This window comes from Adiantum capillus-veneris, chromosome 16, assembly GCF_014529385.1.
Source record: "Adiantum capillus-veneris isolate H3 chromosome 16, ASM1452938v2, whole genome shotgun sequence".
NCBI classification, from domain to species: domain Eukaryota; kingdom Viridiplantae; phylum Streptophyta; class Polypodiopsida; order Polypodiales; family Pteridaceae; genus Adiantum; species Adiantum capillus-veneris.
Window position 1 is genome coordinate 18,289,965 of NC_140946.1, and position 7,843 is coordinate 18,297,807.

Sequence of the window (7,843 nt, forward strand, 5' to 3'; positions counted from 1 at the left end):
ATACCTCTAGCCTGCTCATTTTCAGGCCTTTGCTCATTAAGTACATCATGTACATCTGCATCAGTAATAGGCTGATCTGTAACATTTTTGGAATAGGTTGCACATTTGCCACATTGGAATTTACATTCAAACTTCCACCACTGAAAAGAGGCAACAAAGTGTCATAAATGTCCTGTGAGCTCACATTACTGTCTCTAGTCCATGACAGCAAGGGCTAAACAAAATTTTCCACAAGCACTACATCCTGTGAAACCAAAATACGCTTTGGCATTATACCAACAGAAATGCATTTGATAGCCCTATCATCCAATTTTCTGCGCTGTGTTTGTGGCACCAAAGCATATGCCAAACATCCAAAAACACGCACATGCTCAATAGAAGGCTTTCTATCATGCCATGCTTCATATGGAGTAATAGACTGAAAAGCTTTTGTAGGACACCTCTTAAGTACATAAGAGGTACACATGATGGCCTCAAGCCAAAAAGAATGCGTCAAAGCTTGAATTTTTCCCATACATCGTGCCATTTTTGTAAGTGACTTGTTTTTCCTTTTAGCAACACCATTTCGTTGAGGTGTATAAGGAACTGTACATTGGTTTTTTTTCCCATGATTAGCTAGAAATGCATTAAATTCATGAGACATATACTCCCTAGGGCACCTGTTAAGTACATAAGCGGCACACATGATGGCCTCAAGCCAAAAAGAATGCAGCAAAGCTTGAATTTTGCCCATACATCATGCCATTTCTGTAAGTGAACTGTTTTTCCTTTTAGCAACACCATTTTGTTGAGGTGTATAAGGCACTGTACATTGGTATTTTATCCACGATTAGCTAGAAATGCATTGAATTCATGAGACATATACTCCCCCCCTCAATCGGAACGGAGGGTGCCCATAGTACATTTTGATACATTTTTCAACCATAGCCAAAAATTGTTTGAAGCACATAAAAACTTCGGAATTTGCTTTAAGCAGAAATACCCATGCATGCCTGGAGTAATCATCAATGAAAGTCATGAAGTAAAGGTAATTGCCCAAGGATGGAGTTTGCATGGCCCCACAAACATCACTATGCACAAGCTGCAACCTGCATGTGGCCCTAAGTGAACCATCCTTTGGAAAATTTGAATGCTGCATCTTACCCAAAATACAACCTTCACAAACATGTTTTATAGGTGCTTCAAGAGGTGGCAAAGAAGCAACCATTTTAGATTTTTGCAAACATAGCAAACTGGCAAATTCAGATGCCCAAAGCGTGCATGCCACAGTTTTGCATCTGAAACAGCCCTTGAATCTGCAATTGCATTTGCAAAATTTTGTCCGTACTTGTCATACAAAGGGAGCTTATACATCACCAAAACTGAGATCATGAACTGTACATCTGTCATCCACAAATTTGACTACAAGTCCAAGTCTAGCAAGTGAAAATACAAACAAAAGATTCTTCTTGATCCTAGGTACATAAAGTGCATCGATAAGTGTGAAAGAACTGCCTTTTGCAGCAGTAAGCACAATCTTTCCAACCCCCTGAACTAGATAAGAGGCATTGTTGGCACAAGTGACCGCATTCCCATTAGGGACAGACTCGGGAGATGTGAACAATCTACGTTGTGAGGTAATGTGCTTTGTAGCACCACCATCGAAATACCACACATGCGAATCTGTAGCAAGTGACATGCATGCATCATGGACAACAAGATTGTAAGTGCACTCTGCACTAAAATCCCATTCTACATCAACATCAGCATCGCAGTCTCCTTTCACAGTAGACTCGACAATGGCGGCATTTGTAGTGGAACCACCCTTTTTCTTCTTTACCTCTTTGGCCTTTAACTTAGGACACTGCTTGATCAAGTGATCATTAGCTTTACAATAATGGCAACGCATATTATTTTTTCCCTTATCACCAGAATTTCCAGACGACTTGCTGCCAATAGAAGCATTAGGAACAGAAGTTTTGCCACTCGCAGCAGAACCATAAGAAGTGGCTGCATTGTTGTTACCTCCCTTTCTTTGAGAAGGAATAAAAACCTGTTCACTTGCACGCTGCCTAGTCCTGTTTTTTCTGGAAAGTGACTCTTGCAACAGCAATGTGCATAATGCATCAAACTTGACAACTTCAGGATTTCCTTGGGTCATAAGTCTCCAAGTACTAGCAAAAGTCTGGTAAGAATCTGGTAAGTCATCAAGAATAGTTTGCACAAGGGAAGTGAAATGACTTCACTTGCAGAAATAATTTGCTCATTGATATCCTTGACATCAGCAAGGAAAGTGTCCATATTATCTTCCTCATGCATAATCTTTGATTCCACCTCTTTACGCAGCAAAGCAATTTTAGCCTCATTACGGCTTGCATAAAGACTTGCTAGAATATCCCAAGCCTGTTTTGCAAATTTTGGCTGAACGAATGTGAGGAGTAATGGTGCACTTCACAAACAATGCAATCAACACTTGATCCCGTGCATCCTTTACATCCCAACGAGCTTGTTCTGCCATAGGCAAAACAACTCTAATAGCACCAATCCTTGCAGCAAGACCTGAATATCCTCAACATCGCCTACATCCTCAGAAGCAGGACGTACATCGATGCCCTCCATAATATTCTAGACCCCTTTTGACACAAGAACATGTTGCATCATGTAAGCCCACATAGGGTAATTGTCCCCATCCAATCTGTCCTCAGCAACAAACATCTTGAACACATCTGTGTTGTTGTCAGTCATGGAAAATGTCCGCACCTGATGTGAAAACTGTCCAAAATGAGGAGAAATTGAGTGAGACAAGCACGTGCTATATAGCACAACCCGTAGTAGACTGCATGGGACGTGTTATATAGTATTTGGCACTGACAAAAATTTTGCACAAAAATGACAAAATTGCCCAAAATTTTCGTCGGCTTGCAAACGCTCACCAAAGCTCACAAAAATCAGAGAAAGTGAGCAGGTGTGTACTAGAGCTGGTTACGACTAAGCTTGGGAGGATGTAACGTGATCTGATACCAATTGTTGGAATTAGGGTTGCAGAGAAACACACACAGCTTGGAGAAGACAAAGGAAGCTCAAGGCACACAACTGAGAGTGTGTTACTTAGTGTGCAATGGAAAGATGGATAGCCCTAGAGTGATGGGCATATATAGAATGCACGGGGGAAAAAACATCCTATAGAGGGAAAAAATGCCCGGGCGGTCCTAGTGTGTTCACACACATCACTACCACATGTATATGGTGACACCTATTGAATCTTAAAGTCGTGCTTTTCTTTTCTATTTATGGCTGAATGTGTCCTTTCAAGAATCTCTTGGGTTAACGGAAATTGATATTTCCTTAACGTGCATCCACTGATCCAATTGAGCATTTCCTGTCCCATCCGATGTTGCAAGATTAATGGCCCCACTCGGTGATATATAATGAATCACAAATGGTCCCATTCCTCGCTTTTTCAAATTCCTTTTTTTTTGCTTCAGAGTGTATACAAGCACATAATCTATTGGAGCAAAGTCTTTGGACTTTACATGCTTGTCATGAAACTCTTTCATGCATCGTGATTGGGCATATGTTACGACGACTACCTTTAACCTAATTTCCTCCAACTTCTCTAGGTTATCCAAACGGTTGGACCATTCATGTCCAATCCATTCAAGTTTATTCACTATATGCAAGGTTGGAATAAAAAACTCTATGGGTAAGATTGCATTAAGTCCAAACACCATGTTATAAGGTGTAGTCCCTAGAACATTCTTGTATGCAACAATATAGGCCCAAATAGCAGAGTGCAACTGTTGATCCCAATCCGACCTATTGTCATTCACAATTTTGGTTAGAACTGTGCACAAGACTTTGTTTGGAACTTTTGGCTTGACCATTAGCCTATGGGGTTTGATTTTCTTGCGAGCTTCCTTTTGCGAGCTTTTTTGACAAATGAACCTTTTTTGCAAGCTTCTCCACTATTGAGGAAATTTATATAAATAGCATACCACTGTCAAGACTTCGGTGAATCATGAAGGCAAACCTATAAGTGATGGTTTATACTTTCCTCCTTCCTCCTTCACCCGATCTCTTATGATCCCCGTCTCTCTATCTCTCTCTCTCTATCTCTATCTATCTCTGTGTGTTTTCACTTGTACATTCCCGCATTGGAGCATCTTCTCCTCTTTTCTATCTCATGTGACAACTTTTCAAGACCAAAGAGTACCTCTAGGTCTACTACCACCTTGTATCTACACCTCATAAGATCTCAATATACCATGTTTTAACTCTAAAGGCCACTTTAATCAAAATTGTAGAGATTGAGGGCTTCCTTTATTCGCTTACCTTATCATTGTAGTACACCTGATCGAGCATATCATACCTTTGTGGAAACTGTGTAGGTCCTCTCTCTCTCCCTCTCTCAATTATTTTCCTCATATACATGGGGCTAGCAGGTTATGTTTTGGCCCAACCCAATTTTATACCCTCTATTTAGGACTTCATAGTTGGGCCCAGACCTATCGGGGTAGTAGTAGATCATACCCTCCTCATGTTTACCATCTTATTTACTTTTGCATAACTCGACTAGTACATACATATAAAAATACGTGATACACTTTTACTTCAGAGATTGATTTTTTCTACATAGATGGTATATACAGACGCTTATGCAGAGAGGATTCGGGGAGACCTCTAGAGGAGATCACTTATATATATACATACACACTCTAAGATGTAGTGAAAGAGGCATACCAACACACTGAGCTTGGGAAGAGACAACATTGTGAGAGCATGTTTTAGAAAAGCTGGTTTAGAGGGAGGTACTTCTAGGAGTCATCACTCCACACAAGGATTGCTTCTTGGCATTTAGTGTGACAAAAAAAGAGGGTGTTTCTAACTTGACTAAAGTAGGATTTATAGCAATTATTTTTTAGCTAGGATTTAGGCGAGGCATGGCGACTCTTCCATGGGCATTCTCTCCCACCAATCATCACTTGTACAAAGGTATGGGGTCAATATGCATCATTTCTCTACAGAGTCTTGAGGCAACCACCTCTTCCACATCCACCAGAGCCATGAACACACACATGTGCTTTCTTTACGGTGAAGATGTTAAAGAAGGCCATTGACAGGATGAGTACCAAGAGAGCCTGAATCCCCAAAGGGGATGCATCATCACTTAGAGGCTTTGTAGACATTTGCTCATGATAGTGGAGTGTCTATTAACCTGGGGAGAACCAAGGTTATGATGTTTAACACCACATCACAGTCGGTTAGGAGGTCAACACCCACATTTACATATGGCAAGGAGACGGTGGAGTATACAATTTGACCTATGTTGGGGTAGTCTTCAGTGGACCTGTGTGTTCATTCAGGAGAGCAACAGAGTCTAGACTGACAAGAGTTTAAGCAGCCTTTGGAGGATTAGAGAGGATATGCTTGCAGGTTCAATTGCAAGAACCTTGACCAAAGCTCTGTAAAAAAAACACTCTCGTGGATTTAGCTATGCTTTACAGAGTTCAGATTTGGGGACCCTCAATGGATCACCATAAGGAAAATCTCGTAGCACTGATGGACCGAGATGTGTGGAGAGGTCTTTAGTCTCTATGATCTCACAAATGATTTAGGCTAAGGCCTTAAGTGCCACATGAGATTATTCGAGCCGAGCTAGCTGCCTCCCTCTCATGGTCGAGACACTTACTAGATCAATATCCTTCTGTGCTATATAGCACGTGTTGTTCCCACTCCGTTTCTCCTATTTTCGAGCAGTTTTCACATCAGGTGTAGCATTTACCATGGCTGACAACAACAACACAGATGTGTTCAAGATGTTTGCTACTGAGGACAGGTTGGATGGGGACAACTACCCTATGTGGGCTTATATGATGCAACATGTTCTTGTGTCAAAGGGCGTCTGGAACATTGTGCAGGGCATTGATGTACGTCCTGGTTCTGAGGATGTAGGCGATGTTGAGGATGTTGCAGGTCTTGCTGCAAGGATTGTTGCTGTTAGAGTTGTTTTGCCTATGGCAGAACACCCTCGTCGGGATGTTAAGGATGCGCAGGCTCATGCATTGATTGCGTTGTCTGTGAAGCGCATCATTGTTCCTCACATCCGTTCAACAAAATTTGCAAAACAGGCTTGGGATATTTTGGCTGGTCTTTACGCAAGTCACAATGAGGCTAAAATTGCTTTGCTACGTAAAGAGTTAAAGTCAAAGTTATGCATGAGGAAGATGATATGGACACTTTTCTTGCTAGTGTCAAGGATATCAATGAGCAACTCATTTCTGCAGGTGAAGTCATTTCAGACACTTCCCTAGTGCAGACTGTTCTTGATGCCTTACCAGATTCTTACCAGACTTTTGCTAGTACTTGGAGACTTATGACCCGAGGAAATCCAGAAGTTGTCAAGTTTGATGCATTATGCACATTGCTGTTGCAAGAGTCACTTTCCAGAAAAAATAGAACTAGGCAGCGCGTAGTTGAACATGCTTTTATTGCTTCTCAAAGAAAGGGTGGTAACAGCAATGCAGCCACTTCTTATGGTTCTACTGCGAGCGGCAAAAATACTATTCCTAAGGCTTCTGCTGGCAGCACTTTGTCTGGAAATTTTGGTGATAAGGGCAAAAAGAAGATGCGTTGCCATTATTGTAAAGCTAATGATCACTTGATCAAGTCGTGTCCTAAGTTGAAGGCCAAAGAGGCTAAGAAGAAAGAGGGTGGTTCCACTGTAAATGCTGGTTCCACTACAAATGTAGCCATTGTTGAGTCTTCTGTGAAAGGAGACTATAATGCTGATGTTGATGCAGAATGGGCTTTTAGCGCAGAGTGCACTTACAATCCTGTTGTCCATGATGCATGCTTGTTAGTTGCTGCAGATTCACATGTGTGGTATTTTGACACTGGTGCTACAAAGCACATTACCTCACATCGTGAATTGTTTACCTCTCTCGAGTATGTCCCTCATGGGAATTCAGTCACTTGTGCCAAGAACGCCTCTTATCCAGTTCAGGGAGTTGGAAAGATTGTGCTCACTGCTGCTCATGGCAGCTCCTTCAGACTTGTTGATGCACTTTATGTACATGGGATCAAGAAGAATCTCTTGTCTGTATCCGCACTTTCTAGACTTGGACTTGTAGTCAAATTTGTGGATGAAAGATGTACAATTCATGATCTCAGTTTCGGTGATGAAATTGTTGCATCTGGGCTTTTGTGCCGTGGGCTGTATAAGCTCACTTTGTATGAAAATTGTGGACAAAATTTTGCAAATGCTATTGCAGATTCAAGGGCTATTTCAGATGCAAAACTTTGGCATGCACGTTTTGGTCATCTGAATTTTGCCAGTTTGCAGAAATCTGATATGGTTGCTTCTTTGCCGCCTCTTGAAGCACCTATCAAACATGTTTGTGAAGGCTATATTTTGGGTAAGATGTAGCGTTCTAAGTTTCCAAAGGATGGTTCAGTTCGGGCCACATGCAGGTTGCAACTTGTGGATAGTGATGTTTGTGGGCCCATGCAAACCCCGTCCTTGGGCAATTACCTGTACTTCGTGACTTTCATTGATGATTACTCCAGGCATGCATGGGTATTTCCGCTTAAAGCGAAGTCCGAAGTTTTTATGTGCTTCAAACAATTTCTGGCTATGGCTGAAAATGTGTCAAAATGTACTATGGGCACCCTCCGTTCCGATCGAGGGGGGGAGTATATGTCTCATGAATTTAATGCATTTCTGCTAGTCGTGGGATAAAACACCAATGTACAATGCATTATACACCTCAACAAAATGGTGTTACTGAGAGGGAAAACAGGTCACTAACGGAAATGGCACGATGTATGGTCAAGAGTCAAGCTTTGCCGCATTCTTTTTGGCTTG